This window comes from Stylophora pistillata, chromosome 3 (assembly GCF_964205215.1).
Source record: "Stylophora pistillata chromosome 3, jaStyPist1.2, whole genome shotgun sequence".
NCBI lineage: Eukaryota > Metazoa > Cnidaria > Anthozoa > Scleractinia > Pocilloporidae > Stylophora > Stylophora pistillata.
This window is the reverse complement of record NC_142521.1, coordinates 17,974,146-17,994,341: the sequence shown is the minus strand read 5'-3', so window position 1 is coordinate 17,994,341 and position 20,196 is coordinate 17,974,146. Positions and strand designations below refer to the sequence as shown.

The window sequence follows — 20,196 nt, the reverse complement described above, 5'->3', positions numbered from 1 at the left end:
ATTGCTTTGCGTTTTCGGTTTTCATCTTAAAACCAACCTATATTGAGAAGAAATATCATTGATGAGTTTCGACCAAAATCAATAAGGGAACTTCACTTGATACCTGTGAAAAGTTAACTTTTAGATATTTCCCCTCCATTTGAACCCAGATGTATAATAAATATCGTATTGACTGGTTTCTTGACTCTCACGGTAAGTTAATTAGTAAGGAACCTCTTTTATCCGCTCGCATTTATGACCCGCGTGCTTCTTGCTTTGGCAATGAATTGAAATGGAAACAACTCGGCCCGTAATTTACAGCATGGATCTCGAACTACTTATGATTTCTTTTACAGTGCAAGAAGGTCTTCCTTTTTCTTTATGGCTTCTGAACGGGATTTCGAACTTAACTATCGTACAAGTCAGTCTTGGTTTAAAACTTTCCCACTCTTCCTGTAAAACATAAAAATATTTAAAACAAAATGCATACATTGTATAATTCGCCCAATAAGCATGATGTCGAGTATCCTACAGCATCTTTTGTTAGGGTGTTGCCCATTATCCAGTCAGTCTTATCTGAGTGACGCAGTGCCTCTAATAGAGGTGGGGTACCGTGATAACGGACACGTTTTTGTTGTTAATAATCGCTCGATAACGAAACGGTCGTGTCAACGCGATATAGCGCCCGTAAGTGACGCCACGAAGAATGAAAACCATTGCTGAAAAGACGGAGGCCACAAAATAACCTAGGATGACGGTCTTGGCATAATGATTGATAATGTACACATGGACAAACACAACTGCAATCATCAGATCGGAGACAGACAAGCTGAGAACAAGATAATTTGCTTATATCAACAAGTTAAAATTGTAAATTGGTCACCGTAAAGAGTTACTGAAAAAGCTGACGTTTTGAGCGTTAGCCCTTCGTCAGAGAGAATAGAGGACTTGTGGATTGCGTGTGGGTTAACATGCAGAAAGTGGAGCTACGCTATCGGTGGGAATATGGTGACGAGAAAAACACGAATAAATTAGTAGAATGAAAAGCGTTCGTTGATACCCGCGGGGTTAAGAGTGCCGATTTGAAAGATAAACTTTTCTTAAAGGGTTTTGCGGCTTTCCGAGCTACTGAAATGTTAGGAAATACCGCAGATTGCCATACGTTGCTTAGAATGATTAGGTATATTAAAGTGTCTAGCGACTGGTTTTGATGCATCTTTGTCATTCCTTTCCATGTCGTGAAGGTGTTCTCGTCTTCCAGTTTCGCCGATGTATATCGTTTTGCATGGTGCAAGTTATGCAAGTTATAGATGACGTTAGCGGAGGTGCACGTGAAGTGATCAGTGATCCTAATGGATTGTTTGGGTCCCGATATTGTCTCAGCGGTTTGAATGAAAGGACAAGTTTTGCCAGAAGACCTTCGCCATTAGCAATGGCAGTACAAAGAGATATAATGTCTATAGTGAAAAGAGGTTTGTCTTGGCCAAGAAAGTTAAAGTCGCGAAAAATTTGAAGAGCATGTTGGACGGTCTTTGATATATGGTGGTAACGTTTTAACAATGGGAGTCATAATTGTGTCTAAGTAGCTGGAAATATGTTCGGTAGAGCAACTGCAAGCCGAGACAATGGGCCGACCTGGGTCGTTAGGTTTGTGAATTTTAGGTAAATAAAGTAAATTTAAGAAGTGCTAGAAGTGGTTATTATGAGATTTTTCGGAGTGGCCGGCAATTCTTGTTTAGCTATGAGTTCGTTAATCGTATTTTTGACAGTGTGTTGATTGATTAAGTGAGATTTTTTTCAACCTTTTGTTAAAAAGAAGTGTCAGAAAGTTGCCGCAAAGCTTCTTTTTGGTGGAGGTCGGTCCGCCAAACAACTACTGCGCCGCCCTTGTCGGTCGCTTTGATAATAATGTCTTTACCTTGTTTTAGGCTTTCTAGTGCCGACCACTCTTCAGAGGAAAGGTTGGAAAATTTGGTACTACGATTGAAATTAAGTTTGTTAATATAACGGCGACATTTTTTGATGAAAAAATATAATGATGCGTACTGGCCCCCTGGGGGAGTTCCTTTAAACTTTCGAATCTGAAGTGTTTCGAAAGTGCCTTTGTTCGAAGTGTTAGAATCATCCTCTCTGTCAGAAGTAGTTTTTCTACGTCTCGTTTAACTGAAAATTCGGTCGTTGTTTTAGAAATGGAACAAAATTTCAGCCCTTACTGAGAACGGATTTTTCTGAATCGGAAAATGAAAGATTTCTGGAATGGTAACTACAGTTTTGAAGTTTCAGTGGTGATGACTGGTTTGCAATTTGAGGACTAACAAATTGGTCAAGTTTAGTGGGCCTCACAACCACTCAGTTAAATACCCATAGGTATCAACGAATGCTTTTTATTCTACTAATTTATTCGTGTTTTTCTCGTTAACATGTTCCCACCGATAGCGTAGCTCCACTTTCTGCATATAAACCCATACGTAACCCACAATTCCCCCATTCGCTCTGATGAACGGCTGATGCTCGAAACGTCAGCTTTTTAACTCTTTACGGTACAAATTACTGCGACGGTTTGCAGACATATTGGTATATCCTTAATAAATGTACGATACAAGTTTCAATCGATTTTATGGACAGCTTATCAATCGACAGAGGTGAAAAATTAGTGTTTTTGCAAACTTTTCGATTCACTCATTTATTTGATAACTTTGAGGTCAAATACCTCCCTTTGCCAGAAAGCTACAACACTAATTTGAATGTCCCTTTCTAGTCCCTCATTTAATCTCTGAAAAGCATTAAAAAATCTTTGGGCACGGCCGTATTTTTGTCTTCAATGCCTTTTCAATTCTGCGACTGTGAAAGCTTCTCTCGGCTACACCTGTCACGCAGTTCTAGCTTTAAGCGGTTATTTGGGAAAGCAAACCATCATCTGTTTGTTTAATTTAAATGGACGAATTTCTAATATTATCCTTTTTATCCTGCGACCAGAAAAAATGGCGTAGATTTATACTGTAAATTAGAACACTCTGAACGTATCTCTAAATGCGTGTAACTTATACACACTTAATATTAAAATCGTGGCTGCTTTCTTTATGAAAACATGAAATTTAAATTACAGCATACTCAGAATATTGCTATTAATTGTATCAAACTTCCAATTTGCCATACTTTTTTGTACTAAAGCTTTCCTGCAAACTGATAACTCAGAGCAACACATGTTATTACAAGGGAATTCACTATTTTTCTCCATTTGAAAGCTGCCAAAGTTTCACGCTAGCTTCTTTTTTAGTTTCACCTGAACTGTTTGTCTTGTGGCATATCTAAGATCATGATATCATACATACATACATACAAACAGAAAGGATTGACGGTCATGAAATTTGGCGCTTTTTCCTGGGAGAGGGTGATAAACATGCAACATCATGAGAGGTCTATCGGTTCATAACGAAAACGATGACGAAATAATTGCTAAGAAAGATAAAAAAAGAAACATCATCTCAAAATGAAAATCCAACCACTGAATGATCACATTGGCTCGGTTTTTTTTCTTTACACATACTGTTCCCAATATTACATTATCATTATTAAGTGCAATTACTTTCTGAGCTATTAGCTTCAGCAGTACACTGAGAAAAAAAAAATACACCAGCTGTTCTATGATTTTTTAAGTAGAGCTTTGATCTATGAATATCAAGCATACGCGAACCTTTAAAAAAAGCTTACCGACGTAAAGAAAATGTCCAGTTTAACTTTCTATGAAACCTTAGTCCACTTTTCGAGACATATGGAGGGCGATGAGGTCCCTTGCAGAATAGAATGTCAAACCAAAAGAGCGATAATACAGTAAATGGTTTGAACAGGGGGTAAAGGTCCGAACGTCCGCGTGAGGGTAATTTTGAGAAGGACTGTTGACGATAGAGGTGGCTCAAACTTGAGTAAACAATTTAATCAGGACAATCATATTATGATACTCATCCAATAGACTAAAAAGTTCGCGAGCTATATGTTTCAGTTAAACAACGAGTTGTTGTTGGTGAGGTTTTCAGATTGGAGCAATTTCCAATGGGGCCTCAAAAATAATCCGGGGTGTCCATTAGTTTTGCTCTGCTCCGTTCTATGATTGGTCCAAAACCTCGCGCTACTCTCCCAACCAATCAGATGTAAAACTTAAGCTAATCACGAGTTGGTCACCCGCGTTTTCCCGCGCTTTAGGAAGTAAGGTTGGTTTTACTCTGGTTTCTCCTTAGTTATTAAGCGTATTTTTTTTATCTTCTGATTGGCTGTTGCCAAAGTTATCGGATAACTTTGGTTCTGTGTTTACGACAGTCAAGCAAAAAACACTCTGTAAGCCAGTAAACATCAACCGTTTTAAACTTACATCGTTTGGGCAGCAACGAACTCAAATAGACCATCTGTTCACATTTACACAAAGAAAAATGGGTTCACTTACTTATCATCTTCTAGCTAATAAAAAAACCGTATATGTTACTTTCGCTTGATGTTCTTTACTTTGATTATTAATAGGGAAAATGATTAGAATCCTTAGAGGATATTTACACTTAATTATCCTTTCTTCTTTTTTCTTTAGCGTCCTTTAAAACAGTGGGAGGCTAAAACATATCCTCGGTGCTGGAGTCCTCAGTCTTAAAAATCGTGGTACACCACCTCACCGGCCCTATCAGAAAGCAAAAACTAATAGCACCGTAAATATGTCTTCACAAATGCAGTTCTGAGAATTTTAAGTTTTCAGTGTAAAAGCCTGAGAAATTACCAGTTGAGTGTCAGAAAATAATTGTCAACTATTTGGTGTTGTTTTAAAATATCATTACTTTACAAGAAAGTATAAACATTAGAGAAAACACTGAGTGGCTGCCTTTAACCGCTTCCCGGTTAGCTCAATTGGTAGAGCGCCGGACTGTTGTGCGGGAGGTCGTGAGTTCAAATCCGGCCGGACTAACACTCAGGGTCTTTAACTGAGAAGAAAGTGCTGCCTTTGTAATAATATCTGCAAATGGTTAGACTTTCTAGTCTTCTCGGATAGGGACGATAAATGGAGATCCGGTCTCCTGCAGGGTTGGGGTAGGAGACGTTAATTTCCCACACACGAGATTACTGTGTGATGGATGTCCTCCCCGGGGTGGGATGGGTGGGTAAAATAGGGGTTAAGTGTCAATTGGAACGAAAGTTCTGTTCCTTTCTCCTACCATTCCTGTGGCGAATGAATTAAACTAAAACTAAGACTTTAATAGAGAGCTTGGGCACAAATGATTTTGAGAAGCGGATGGTAGCTGGAAGATAACATGTGCTCTCCAGATTTAGTTTTATTCTCCTCTCGATTGCCTTCTGCTTCTCACAAACGTTTCTGCTCAAATGTACTCTATTAATGAAGAAGTATAATGCGTTGCGTGTTCCTGAGTTCGATGGACGTATTGTACGTTATATATTACAAGCCAAGTGAGACAAGCGTAAACATTCATACCAGAGTGCTGCAGTTCTTAGAGTTTTGAATTAGATATTTACCCATCATCGTATATTCTGTTTAATGAATAGTTCAACTCATTGGTTCCCCTGGGAACAATAAAAAAGGATAATGTGAAAAACTGCGATAACGATTCTTAACGGTAGGTTTACAGCTGACAAGAAATCAAATCAATCATCACCAGTGTTCGTTTTAGGAATTAAAATTATGACAAAAAAAATCGTAAGTAAAGACACCAAGTGCAGGAAACGAATTTAAAAATATGCAAATAGAGATCTGGGCATTAGATGAGTTGAACAGTATATGATTACGGAGACCAAAGTCCTAAAAAGATCTGGAATGCGACGCATTGGACTTAAATAAATGGTCGGTGAGACTTCTGTCATTGTAAACAAGCAAACAAACAGGCAAAACTGAATGTGATTTGTACTCACGTCTGAAATGAGACTGATTTGATGTCCACATACTTTTGAGCTCTCCTATTTAAAAGTAGTTTTATAAAGTCATAAAAAGAAATGAAACTCATGAGGAAGGTTCTAGTCTCTGCATAATGTTAATATCATGTGAGCATTGCGAATTCTTGTTAATGGCTAAAACATATTCATTTCTTAGTACCAAGATATGAAAATATTTGCAGTCGCTTAATATAACGAGTTCCCCCGTTAAGTGCTTGTTCTCACCTTTTCCAGTAAAATACTCCCAAGGCAGCAATTAGAATAATGCTTAATACCACGGGTAACACCACAGCAAGTATATTGACACCTATCAAAGGATGAAAGCATCTGCCAGTTAAACTTTCAAGAAGAAGAAGAAGTTGGTTTCCCTCCTATACCAAAAAGAAAGAGCTAAAAAGGAAGACGTTCTTTCGTCATGTCACAAAATTTGAATAGGGAGGTATGACAAAGACCACTCCTCGCGACCCCAGTTGAACTTTTAACCCACCTTGACTCATCTTAAAGAGTGCAGGAAATACACACGTCATTGCGTGTTACTCGAACTCGGGTCATGATAAGTCTGCCGTAGGGTGTGGTTCTATCTGAGAATGACACGGATCATCCTTTCTCTGACCAAAATTCAAAAACTATGAACTATAAAAGGGAAGGTGAATAAAAGATGGATGATGCCTCGAGAGGAAAAGAAAAAAAATGCTGGGTCTCCATACGCAACGGATCACTTTCTCTTAACGCTTCGTCTGACGAGAATAAACTACGATTAGACAACAGCTTCAGAGGCAGTGGTAGTATGCGGTGATACTGGTAGTAACCAATGAGAGAAGAGTTTTGTAGCACGTGATAAGTTCCAACCAATCGTATTGCAATATATCCAGTTGAAACTTGTCACGTGGTATAAAATACTCTTTCCTCATTGGTTGCTACCCATACCACCACATTTTACTATTAGTGGCACCTTCTGGTTTTCGTTTTCCTTTATTTCCAGTGGGTGTTCCCGCTCCTCTGACGGTGCTAGCTTCTGTGGTCGTTTCTGGTGCTGGCACAGTTGGCGAGTCGGTAACCACTAGGAGGTGAAAGTAAAATTTCAAATTCAGGCTTCAGGTTTTTCTCTTATCAAAAGATTGAAACTATGAGCTATAAGAGGGAAGCCGAATAAAAGATGGGTGTTAAGAGTAAATGTGGCCAAAAATCGAACATTTTCATAATATGGTGGCAACAGCCAAAAAATCGATTCGGCTCATAGTCTCAAGTTAGGTAGGCCTATTGGTGAAAAAAAGCACTGCATACTTAGTTTGGCTGAATATCGATTTATTTTCGAGAAAATCGACAAAAGCTGAATTTCGTCTAAATGCCGCTTTTGAAGCTCAAAATTTGAGACGAATCTCGGAGCGTCGCGCCACGAATTGGAAAAACTTGGACCGATAAAAACTACCAAATCTCGAAAAACAACATCAATATATAATTTGACAGCAATTTGAGCAATTCTTGATCATTATTTAAACAATGTAATTGAATTTATCCGACCTTCTTCTAACAAAATTAAAAATAGGTCAAAAGCAACCTGTTATTTAACTATGTGCTATACAAAATAATCGAATGAAAATCTGGCTTTTGGAAGGTGAAGTGTGGTTCTTTTTGATCGCCAAGGAATTTCTGGGGAAATGATTCAGTGCGATTTACTCAAATTTTAAAGTTGGATAAAGTGAGCTGATTTGACGATGCCGTCAGTTATTCGAAAATGTACACATTCACACGCGAAACTCGATTGTTTCGCATTTTACATCCAATCTACAGCTTATTTAATATAATATCATCTTACCGTCCATATTGCTGTACCACAAAAGGGGATTGCAGTCCTGAAATTGTTTCATTACTCCCATAACAGCGTTATAACTTGGCAGGATAGTCAACACCTCCTGACTATGATTGTCTACACATAAGCGTATCTCAGGGTTTCTCTCTTTCCATTTCGTTAAAAAAGAGGCTGTAATTACTTCACGTAAGAGATCTTTGTTTAAATATAAGTCTCTAACTAAACCGCGAACCAAATGTGGGCGAAATATTGCTAGTTCAGAAGCATGCTTCTCGTGTGCGGAATAACGCTAATTATTCAAAATTAGGGTCGACAGAAATCGACAACTCCGCAAAAAATACAACTTTGGACTGTGAAGCACGTGGCTACCGGAACCAAGGTCGAGTGTTACAGAAAGGAAACAGGAGCAAACAATTACTTAAGTCCCATCCTTATTGAGTTCATATTTTTATTTTGTAAATTATTGTTTAGGTTGATAAAGCTCATTTTTAAGACAAAAAGAACGAAAGATAAACCTAGTTCGGTGATTAAAACCTCTGCTTGCTACAATACTACTGTATTTTACTGTTTTCAACTTCCCTGCACTCTTACTAGATTTTCTTCTGTTGAAGGTATGTAATATTAAAAATGAGTTACAGTCAAACCTACCAAATGAAATTCAGAGGGGTGTTTTTATCTTTAATCGCTGAAACCACACTGAGTATCTATAGAAACACTTGCTGCTATCTTTGTGTAAGAAGGAACCGGTCGAGATGACAATTGCCTCGAGTAGAGGTAAGGATTTTAAATAATTTACAAGTATTTTTTAAGGCGCTGAAAAATTGAATCGTATTTGTTTCCTCTTCCTTACTATTTTAATCTCTATTGATTGTTTGATTAATTACAGAAATTACCTTGAAACTGGCATTTTCGTTTACTAATAAGATGAATTGTAGAGAAATTAAAAGATGTGAACTCTGCAACAGCATTGCGTGTCGTTCTCCTCGTAAGGATATCTCACTGCTCGTTCAAAACTATAGTAAGAGCACACTGTGACCTCGACAGACGATCTAGAAAACGGGAAACAGTAACTATACCTCTTCTTGCCTGGTCAAGGCGGATTGAGAGCAATTCCGCTAGTCTCGGTTTTTCCGGGCCAAACGACGAAGTTGACCTAGTTCTTAGCCGAGCAGCCATATTCTTTCCTCCTGCTGACATACATTCCATGGCAATTTGTCCCTCGCTTAGAGCAAAGCTTGATTTGGGGTGAACGAGAGGCTCTAGTTCGAGGCGCAGAGTTCCTTCTGATATATCAAACTGCGCTCAATAATATATCGCCCTATGATGCATTGATTGGCTTTGGACTTCTATAAGAAGTAGCCATTCACTTCTTAAATTTATCTTGGAAGGAAGGATTTAAGGAGATAGGCTCAACGTGGGTTTGTTTCCTTTCTTTTTTCTGGTTAAATCTAGATGTCAATCTTTTCCCGATGGGCGTGAACATTCTGGTCTGACCAGACAACAGGCTTATGTTAACTTTTTCATTACGCATCAGCCACGCTCTATAATATTTCGCCATATAATACATTGATGGCTTTGGACCCGATCATATTTGAGGGGGATAGATCACTATTTCGCTACCTTCTTGGGCAAGAATGCTAAATAACTAACTAGTTGAGTTGATTTTTCAAAGCCACTGCTTCCAAAATGCAAGTATTTGATGTAGGTATACCGACTCGCACTCGAGTCAGCTGGTACAGTGATTACTCGAAGCGTTTCTTGAGTTCCGAGATACGCAGAAATGGTTTCATTTCCAGAAGTGAGCTTTTTTGGACGGGAAAAGGTGGGTGTGAAAAATATGAACGTGCTACCTGGGTCCTAGTCTTACTACCGGCACGAGTAACTTAACAAGGGACAGTAGCCTCTGGAGAAGAAGTAGTATAAATATAAAGCTGTTGAACGTTGGCTTTTACAAACATTTCCGCGAAAGTTGTGGTTTTCCAGGTTTGACCCTTATAAAACTTCCTTTAAATAAACGAATATTCAAACACTACACTTTTCTTTGACGCACATCTGCAGTGATGTATGATGGGCTATGCCCTTTGCAGATCTTTCGCTCGTTTTTGTCCTAAAATGAGCTTTATCCCCCGAAGTACCATGAAACATTCAATTATGATACATTAAATTATGATCGGAGTTAGATAATTGTTTGCTCCTGTTTCGTATATGTAACACATGACCTTAGGTCCCGTACCCACGTGCTTCATAGTCCAATGTTTTATTTCTTCGTTTTATTTCAGTAGACCTCATTTTGAATTAATCAGCGTTATTCTGCAAGCGAGAAACATGTTTCTGAACTAGCAACATACCGCTTACATTGGGTTCACGGTTGTAGACTTATAATTAAACAAAGATCTCTTACGCGAAGTATTTCAACGAAATGGGAATAGAGAAACCCCGAGATACGCTTTGTCAACAACAATTAGCAGGATGTGTTGACTATCCTGCCAAGTTCTATTGCTATTGAGGGAGCAATGCAACAATTTTAGGACTACAATCCCCTTTTGTGATACAGAAATATGGACGGTAAGATGATATTATGTTAAATAAGCTGTAGATTGAATGTAAAATTTAAACAATTGAGTTTGTGTATGAATGTGAACATTTTCGAACAACTGACGGCGCCATCAAATCAGCTCATTTTATCCAACTTTAAAATTTGATTAAATTGCACTGAGTCATTTCCCCAAAAAATCCTTTGGAGAACGAAAAAAACCACACTTCGCCTTCCAAAAGCCAGATTTTCAGTCGATTATTTTTTATAGCACATAGTTAAATAACGGGTTACTTTTGACCTATTTTTAATCTTGTTAGAAGAAGGTCGGTTAAATTCAATTAGATTGTGTAAATAAACGATCAAGAATTGCTCAAATTGATGTCAACATATGTATTGATGTTGTTTTTCAAGATTTGGTAGTTTTTATCGGTCCAAGTGTTTTCAAATCATGGCGTGAAGCTCCGAGATTTGTCTGAAATTCTGAGCTTCAAAAGCGGCATTTGGTCGAAATTCAGTTATTATCGATTTTCTCAAAAATAAATCGATATTCAGCCAAACGAAGTGTGCAGTGCTTTATTTCACCATAAGGCCTAACTAACTTGAGAATATGAGCCGAATCGATTTTTTGGCTGTTGCCACCAAATGTTTGACCGTTGGTAACATTCGCTCTTAACACTAGAGGAGACGAAAAAAACAGCTGGGTCTCCATACGCAATATTAATGGGGTCACTTTCCCTTAACGCTTTGTCTGACGAGAACAAACTTCGATTATACAACAGTTTCAGGGACAGTGGTAATATGCGGTGGTACGGGTAGTAACCAGTGAGAAAAGAGTATTTTGTAGCACGTGATATGTTCAAACAATCATATTGCAATATAACCGGTTAAAATTCGTCACGTGGTACATAATACTCTTCTCTCATTGATTGCTACCCATACCACTACAATTTACTATTAGTGGCACCTTCTGGTTTTCGTTTTCCTTAATTTCCAGTGGGTGTTCCCGCTCCTCTGACGGTGCTAGCTTCTGTGGTCGTTTCTGGTGCTGGCACAGTTGGCGAGTCGGTAACCACTAGGAGGTGAGAGTAAAATTTCAAATTCAGGCTTCAGGTTTTTCTCTTATTAAAAATTTGAAACAAGAACTCGTGGCAACAACCGAAAGGACCACATTAACTTATTGCAAAAACAAGCTGAGGTTTAGTAGGGAAGAATGAGGTTATTTTGCTCGTTTTTAAAATCCGTGCAATCTAACTGGCTCTCAGCAGTGCCATTTATCTATAGTTCGATGAAAAACTTAAACATAAAAACCACCCTGTCAAGGCTTGTGCACTATACCCAATCAAATTGTAGAAAAATGACAGCAATTTAAAAAAAAAATTAATGGATTGACAATGTACTATATATTAAATTAGTCGGAAATCATATATATGGTTTTAAATCAATCACCCTTATGAGCATCTCAATATTGTTTAGCTAACTAGGTTTCCATTGTATACTCTCGTGGGTATCGCACCCAATATCTCACTACGGGCAAAGAGTCTTTTTCCAGCGATAAGAAGCGGTTGCTGTACCTGGGCAGCCGTAGATTTCCGCCCTCATCGATATATGGTTATGCCACTCAACAGGAATCAGGCGAATGTAACGTGCTATTATCGGTGGACTCAAACTGTTGTGTACAACCGTGTCACTGTTCTTATTTCCATAGAATACCTAGTGTTGAGACAGTAAAGCCAGAAATTATACGTTTGCTGTGCAACTGCAATAGAAGAGACCTGATTTTTATTGTAGCATTTTAGGGCCCACATTTAACTGCTATACTTCAAATAAGCGCTCAAGTCAAAATGTAGTCAGACAACTAGCCTCTTTGTTCTCTTGCGCCTAACCTAACCCTAATCATACCTTTGCTGAACTGTCTTCCGTTGAATTGTAAAATTCAAATGTCACTCCATCACTGCTATATTGTATCCAGTATCTGGACACCCACTGGTCGTTCCCATTCATCCCCTGTGTCGCAACACCTGTCACTTGGGAGTTATAACCGATATTTACTTGAAGCCACTGATTAAAGTTATTGTTCAACGCTGACCATCCCCCTCCCTTGACCCCGCCTACTTTCCAGTTTAACCTTGCTTTCTTTGCGCCATGGTCCCCGTCCAGTTGTGAAGATACAATTATGTTGGCATCAGGTATTTCTTTATTCTCCATACCAAGTGCTGCAGCGCATCCTGTGATTGAAAATGTAAATGTTTTTAGGTGGTAAGTTATCTGGATCCCTTCACTTTAGCAACACATTCGATTAAACTTCCAACAACAAGATAACGTTTAGTTTGTGTAACAGCATGGATAAATATATTTCATCGCGTAAGGGCTCATATCTGGAAATATAGTGTTTCATATTAAGTAACTTTATTTAAAGAATGATCAGTGGCAATTGTTCTTTTAAAGCACCTGGACAGCCAAAGACCTCAATCCTCATTGAGATATGATTATGCCACTCCAGTGGTATCAGTCGTATAAACCTTGTTGTGATTGGTGGCGTCAGACTGTTGTAAACCACTGCATCGCTGTTTTGATTTCCAGTAAACACCTTCAGGGAATGACAAGGAAAACAATCACAAAATACGTGTCAGAAAAAGGAATGCTCTTGACATGAATTATAAAAGGAACTTTGAAGCTGCGATTATCTTATGTATTTGTGTCACTGTTTTAAAGCAAAAGAACTACAAAATTCATTCCCTTTGAGTGCACTTTCTCTAAGCCTTACACACATAAGTCATTAAAAAAATTACCTTTTTAAGGTGCAGAAAGATTTAACATACCCTGGCTACGCTGGTATTTGATAGTTTGTACACCCGGAAGCTTTGGCCATCCTCACCGTACTCCACCTTATATTTGGTCGCCCACTGATCGTATCCGTTCCTTCCTTGAGTGGCCACACGTGTCACACGTGTGTAAGCACCAAGGTCCACTTGAAGAAATTGGCTAGCATTATTTGTGTGAGCTGACCAACCTCCCCCAAAGTCACCGTCCGCCTTATAATTTAACCTGGACTGGCTTGGTGGGCTTTTGTCATCCAAAATCGAGGATGCGGTTATTTTAGAAACAGCGATATTTCCGCTTTCCATACCAAGAGGTGCGATGCAGTCTAAGACATACAAAATAATGATCGTAAAAAAGGTTCATTTTCTTTTGGGGGAATGGTTAAACCTAATTTACCTAAGTACCAAGAAAAAACACTGGTACAAATCGTAATGAGAGAAATCTTCAAGCCCAATATTGTTATGGCTCACTGGGGCAAACAATAGTCATGCGGTTGACTTGATACACCTTTTTTATTGCATCTTTTTAATTGATTACTTGGACTAAGAAAAGAACCTTACCACAAGCCACTGCTCAGACTCATTTTAACCTGTTTTTTAGTGTCCATAGTCATGTCATTGAAGAAGACACTTTTTAAACATGAGTCTTCAGAGATAATTGATTATACCTGGGCATCCGTAAATCTCAATTCTCATTGATATGTGTTTGTGCCACTCTATCGGCAATGGCCGGATGAAACGCGCTCTGGTTACGTCGGTCAGTTTGTTAACTACAACTGTTGTACTGTCTTGATTTCCGTCGAAAACCTTTAAAAGCAAGTTTAAAAAAGAAATGTAGTTAACATTTGGTTTGCTTTGGTATTCTCGGTGAGTCAGTATAAAGTGACCTCAGAAAAAACACCGCTTACAAACTCATTCACCAACCTAACCATCCATTAAGACATTCAACCTTCCCTTGCACATTCATTTTGAATATTCAAATTAGTAAAACTGGGCTGAAAGTTTTCTCATTTACTTTCATAGGCCTCGCGATGATCAGACCGTAACAGCGTAAGGTAAATATGAAATAGTGCAAATTTATCCTAACTTCATATTTAGAATACCGCGATAAGAGATTACCTGTGCAGAACTATGTTCTGCTTTCTTGTAAAATTGGAAGTTGATCCCAGAATAGCCAAATTGTATTCTGTATTTGGTCACCCACTCATCCAGTCCATCTATCCCTTGTGTCGCTATACCCGTCACAATTGTTTTACTTCCAAGGTCCACCTGAAACCATTGATAAAGATCGTTCTTGCGAGCAGACCACCCCCTACTTTTACCCTTAATGGCTGCTTGAATGTGCAACCTAGCCTGCTTTGGAGCATGATCATCATCCAGTTGTGAGGAGGCAGATATTTGTGCATCAGAGATTGATTTACTTTCCATGCCGAGGGGGGTAACACAGCCTGAGTATGTCGAAAGAAACAAATCGTAGGTATAGGTACAAAAAGATTGAAAAATGCCCCGTAGTGATATTGCAATCCATAAAATTCAGTGTTAACATTTGGAATCGCTTTCAAAATGCTCTTTCATGCCATACTACCCACTTAACCTATCAGATTCAAGGTTGAGTGAGGCCATACCTTTAGAAGTTAGTTATTTTCTAACGAACTACTGTACCGCGGGACTTGAAGTTGGAAAAATGTTTAGTTTACGAACAAAGTGAGTTGTTAAAGGTAACTTAATCGCCGCATCAAACTAAAACTTATCTTTCTCAAAGTTAGGATGACAACAGGTCATCCGTGCGAATTTTGTGACTTCACCTTCAACGTTCAGGTAATTTTTACCACTTTCCTAGTTAGCATTTCCAATACTGTTTGTACAAGTAAGACACAAATGAAAACAAATGCATAACCTGGTTATAATAGACTACGAGCAGTCCCTCCTAATGATGGTGTCAATGGCAATAGTGATAATGATAATAACAGTGATCATTGTGATGATAGCAAAACATAATAATAATCATAATAATAATAATAATAGTAATATGGAATATGGGAATTACCTGGACAGCCATAGATCTCAACCCTTATGGATATCGGTTGGTTCCAACTCACTGGTCTAATTCGTATATAGCGTGCTCTGATTGGCTGGCGTATTTCGTTATAGACGACGGTCTCTCTGTCTTTATTTCCACGGAAGACCTATTCAAAATTATTGAGACGAGTGAAAAGTGAGCTATTCATCAGAACAGTTGTAAAACTTCTAGGGTCCAGTTGTTCGAAGGCCGATTAACGTTAACCAAGGGTTAAATTTTTGATCTGGGGTTTCTTTTTTTCCTTTGTTCGAAAGCCTTTTGGGGATAGTTTTCTCTATTCTTTTCTAACCATCCAATTTACAAATTGTGGACAAAAAAAAATTAATTAGACTGAATTTTCTTTTTAAGCTTTCAGTTCTCAAATCATATTTCGCACTAACCCTGGGTTAACTTAACCCAACTTTATAACAATAATAATAATAATAATAATAATAATAATAACATATTTAACTAGGGTAAACCCGTCAGCAGAAGCTGTTATCAATAGGTGCCCTGGGAAACAAAAAGAAAGCAAATAATAATAAAAGCCCTAAAAACTATTACAATATACATAATAAGATAAAAACTATGGGAAAGTATATACATAGAAGTAGTATCAAAAGTAAAATTAAAAGTTAATTATATAGAAAATCCTGAAGCTTTGTTTTAAACATTAATAGGAATTCAAGTTCTTTCGGGTTTGGTTGTAAATTATTGAAGGCTTGTGCCCCAGAATAAAAGCACCCTTTCTTAGCAGATTCGGTGTGACTAAAAGGTCAAGACCATTACGCCTGGTAAAATAATTATGTGATAACTTGACAAAATATTCTTTGAACATTTCAGGAGCAATATTATTGACACATTTAAAAACAAAAGTTGAAATACGGACCATAGAACGTGTCTTAAGGGACATCCAACGTAATTGTCGCAAAAGCTGCTCGTGACTAAGGCAACTTTCTTTTAAAACAATTCTAGCAGCTCTTGTTTGAAACCGTTCTAAAGATTTATATCTAGAAGGAGCTAAATTATTCCAAACAAAGTCGCAGTAATCTAACTTGGGGAGAATCATAGTTGTAAAGACTCTTTCAGCTGCGTGAACCCTTAGACTGTTTCTGACCCTACTTAACAAACCAAGCGGTCTAGAGACCTTATTAAGCGGTCGAGTAACTTGTTCCTTGAAAGATAGTGACTCTTCTAGGTATACTCCTAAGTACTTATAGAAGGGCTTACAATTGAGGACTTGATCTCCTAAATAAACACTGCAAAGATTGTTAGAGTCAATTTGATTGCGTTTCAGAGCAGTTCCAAAGATTACATATTCAGTTTTCTTAGGATGAATAAACAGATCGTTCTTAGTAGACCAATCTAAGAGAAAATTGAGCTCGAAATTTAACGCCTGCAACAGCTGGTTTGCATCTGAGGCTGCGTAATAGATGACGGTATCATCAGCATACATTAATCCATTAGCAGCCTATAAACAGCTTAGCATATCTGTTACATACAAAGAAAAAAGCAGAGGGCCCAGAATAGAAACTTGTGGAACTCCGGAGACCACTTGTTGAGGCCGGGACAGGACACCTCCTACGAAAACTGATTAGGTACGATCTGTTAGGTAATCAGACATCCAACGATGCTCACCATCACGAATTCCAAATAATTGCAGTTTATCAAGCAAGATTTTATGATCAATAGAGTCAAAAGCCTTACGAAAGTCCACGTAGGTGGCACCTCAGTGTTAGCTGACCAGCATCCATGTCCCTTCTTATGGAGTCAGTAAGGAAAATAATTGCACTCTGTGTCGAATACTTACGACGGAAACCACATTGGTATCTAGAAAAAAGGTTGTGTGACTCCAGATGATCCACCAATTGCTGCTGTGCAGCCCGTTCAAGAATCTTTGACACCACTGGCAAAATTGAAATCGGACGGTAATTGTCGATGTCATCCCTCACCCAATTTTTGAAGAGTGGAATAAATAACCTTAGCATGTTTCCAATCATGAGGTATACGCTGAGTCGTAATAAAAAAATTGGTAATATGTGTTATAAGGGCGCTGATAGTTACAGCACTATCTTTTAGCAGCCTAGATGGGAGACCATTAAGGTTTGTTGCTTTTGTTGTCCTTAATTGTAGTAACTGTTTGCAAACGAATCCATTAGTGACTGGTGCCATATAAAATTTACCTGAAGAAGACTTGGAACAAATCGGCCAAGCAACAGAACTCCTTTTGAATCTATCAGAGATTCGTAATTTAATCTCAGACTGAAAGTATTTACAAAATTGGTTTGCAATACTTTCTTTATCCGTGATCGCTTGACCATCACACTTCAATTGATTAATTGAGTTGAAATTAGATGATGATTTATCAAGTAAAATTTTGTTCATAGACTTCCAAAAGTTACGTGGATCGTCGAGATTTTCTTGAATCAGATTTCCATTATAATTAGACTTGGCACTTCTAATAGAAGCGGTGACTTGATTTCTATATGACCGATACGAAGACCAATCCTCGTCTCTTCCAGATCTCTTTCCTTTTCTCAAATAATAGTCTCTGGTTCACATTAAGTTAGAAATCGCAGAAGTCATCCAAGGTTTCTGGCTGCCACGAACTTTTTTAGTTACCAAAGGGAAATGACGATCACATATTTGAAGAAATATGTTTTTAAAGCTGGACCATGCGAGGTTCACATCAGAACTTGATAGAACCGAGACCCACGAGGCACTCTGAAGATCCTTGTTGAAGGTTTCCTTGTCGTACCTGGCGTAGTTCCGATATTCAATTTTTTATGCTTGGAACTTGAATGAGTTCAATTTGCGAAGATAAATGTGTTTGAGTGATGGAAAAGAAATCAATGTCCTTATAACGTAATAAAAATAGTCGAATCTCGTCAACTTTGGGAAGAAGAGAGCACACATTTAGGTGGAGAAATTTTAGGCCACGTTTACTTGTTAAATTAGATAACTCAGGGATATCTTGATATACACCTGGACCATCTACATCTGCAATCGTAGCAACAACCACGCAATTGGAGCAAGTTCCATGCTTATCAAATTGAGGACCAATACATTTAAGATGAAACAGAAGCGAACATTCCGAGCAAGTAACATAGCCAACATTCTTCTTTATAACAAGATTGCACTTTGAACATCGCGGCCTCAATGAATGCCTCAGGTTTGCTCGTGACCTTTCCACTGGTCCCGGGTTGAGCTCCAAATCGCCAGATAGATACAAAAGAAGCAAGGCTGCGCCAGAGTGCCTGATGAGACCACTTGAAGAAGAAAATATCTGTGGCATACTGTAGCCATGATGGCGGCGAACTGACCCATTGCTCCGGCCCGTAATCGCTCCAGGAATCACATTATAACTCGCCTCGAGGGAGTTTCCCAAACAAAAATTATGCACAGCATATTTAGATGGAAATTGGTGATTGAAATTGGCATAAAAAACCAAAACTAACTACAAAATTATTGAAATTGTACGGAGCCCTCATTCCACGTGGCCTACCGCCATCTTGCATATCTTGCATCTTGCATATCTTGAACAACCAGTTCTCGGTTACTTTGTCTTTTCCCTCACAATTTCCAAATTTAATGTTTATTTCTGATCACTAATGATGTCCTAAAAATAGAATCAATGGGTCTATAAAGGTATACCTTCTCAGCTTCGAGTGGCGCCTCCTTGTAAAACTGAAAAGATACTCCATCGTCACTATATTGTAACTTATATGCTGTCACGTACTGGTCTAACTGTGGATTAGGTCTGCCTTGGGTCGCTATACCAGTTACTGTAGTATATTGACCAAGATCCACTTGAAACCATTGGTTTAAATCATTTTTAGGTGATGTCCAACTACCGGAGGTGCCAAAAACATTCTTATAATGCAACCTTCCTTGCCTGGCTGCATGATTATCATCCAACTCTAAAGAGGTACTTATCTGAGCATCGGTGATTGCTCCGCTATCCATGCCAAGTGGTGCTACACAACCTGTTTGTATTGAAAGAGGACGAGAAAGTGGAAGGTGAATCCCTCTTCAAACAGTTATGGTCTTCGTTTGAGCAGAGTGTGATGCGTTTGCTCTGTTACTTTACGTTTCCAAAAGTTAATAATTCTCATCCGGTTTCCACGATATATTTTTTTCAATTAAGTATTTAAAGATAGTCTATGGTAGATTTAATAGGTTTTAGTTGTTGTAAAGGTTTTATCAAATCGTTTCTACAGCGTCGCCCATGCCGGGCTGATGCTAACAAGAGGTGTACCTGGGCATCCGTAGATTTCCATTCTCATCGATATGTGGTCGTTCCAGGCTACCGGCTTCACTCGGATGCAGCGTGTGGTATTGGTGGGCTCAATACATTAAAGAAAACAGTATTTTGGTCTTGATTTCCATCGAACACCTAGACAATAGACAAAGAATAAAAAAAAAGTTAGGAAATGTTTTGAACGCTACTTGGGTTCGCTCAACCAGACTTGGGGTCTGACTGATGTGGAGGAGATAAATGCATGCGTTCTGATGCGTGAATGGTGAGATGGACCGAGAGATGGATGGCGGATTGATAGATTGAGCAAAGGGATAGGGAGGAAGGATGGATTGAAAAAGGAACTAATTGACGGATGGACGGAAAGATGGATGAGTCAGTGGACGGATTTAATGATGGATGGATCGGATTGGGCGAGTGTATAGAAGGATGGATGGATAGGTAGGTGGATTGAGCAAATGTATGGAATGCATAGATGGTTGGAGGAATAGACAAATAGATAGAAAACCTTATTTGATCCGGGTAACTTTAATCAAAGAAAAGTTGTTTTGTTCTTAAAAGCCTAAATGTAATTTTCAAAGTTCGTGTGATAACACATTCCAAGCTTTCGTCCTAGTGTAAACAAAACCTGTCCGTTAGTAGTCTGTTTTAACAACCGGTAAAACTAGATTCCTACTGGAGGTTCTAAGATTATACACCGATTTCCCAATATTAATACAGAATTTTAACTAGGTTAGGGTCATATTATTCATGATTTTAAACATTATGAGAGCTTTTTGTTTTTTCTCTTCTCCTTGAGATATGACAAGTCAA

The 20,196-nt window shown here is 38.4% G+C and overlaps 1 pseudogene across 1 annotated transcript in view; it reads right to left on the bottom strand.

Moving 5' to 3' along the window:
• Window positions 1–3,485: 3,485 nt before the first annotated feature.
• Window positions 3,486–20,196, bottom strand: part of LOC111342890 (uncharacterized) — a 41,870-nt pseudogene continuing 25,159 nt past the window's right edge. Inside the window, exons 23-36 of the transcript XR_015998416.1 lie at window positions 19,384–19,521; window positions 18,780–19,111; window positions 15,114–15,252; window positions 14,186–14,514; window positions 13,735–13,873; window positions 13,067–13,392; window positions 12,696–12,834; window positions 12,147–12,472; window positions 11,819–11,957; window positions 6,854–6,961; window positions 6,127–6,208; window positions 5,881–5,925; window positions 5,488–5,535; window positions 3,486–4,642 (exon numbers count right to left, since the gene is read on the bottom strand). The product of XR_015998416.1 is annotated as an uncharacterized LOC111342890 (transcript). The remainder of the gene's footprint in view (window positions 4,643–5,487; window positions 5,536–5,880; window positions 5,926–6,126; window positions 6,209–6,853; window positions 6,962–11,818; window positions 11,958–12,146; window positions 12,473–12,695; window positions 12,835–13,066; window positions 13,393–13,734; window positions 13,874–14,185; window positions 14,515–15,113; window positions 15,253–18,779; window positions 19,112–19,383; window positions 19,522–20,196) is intronic.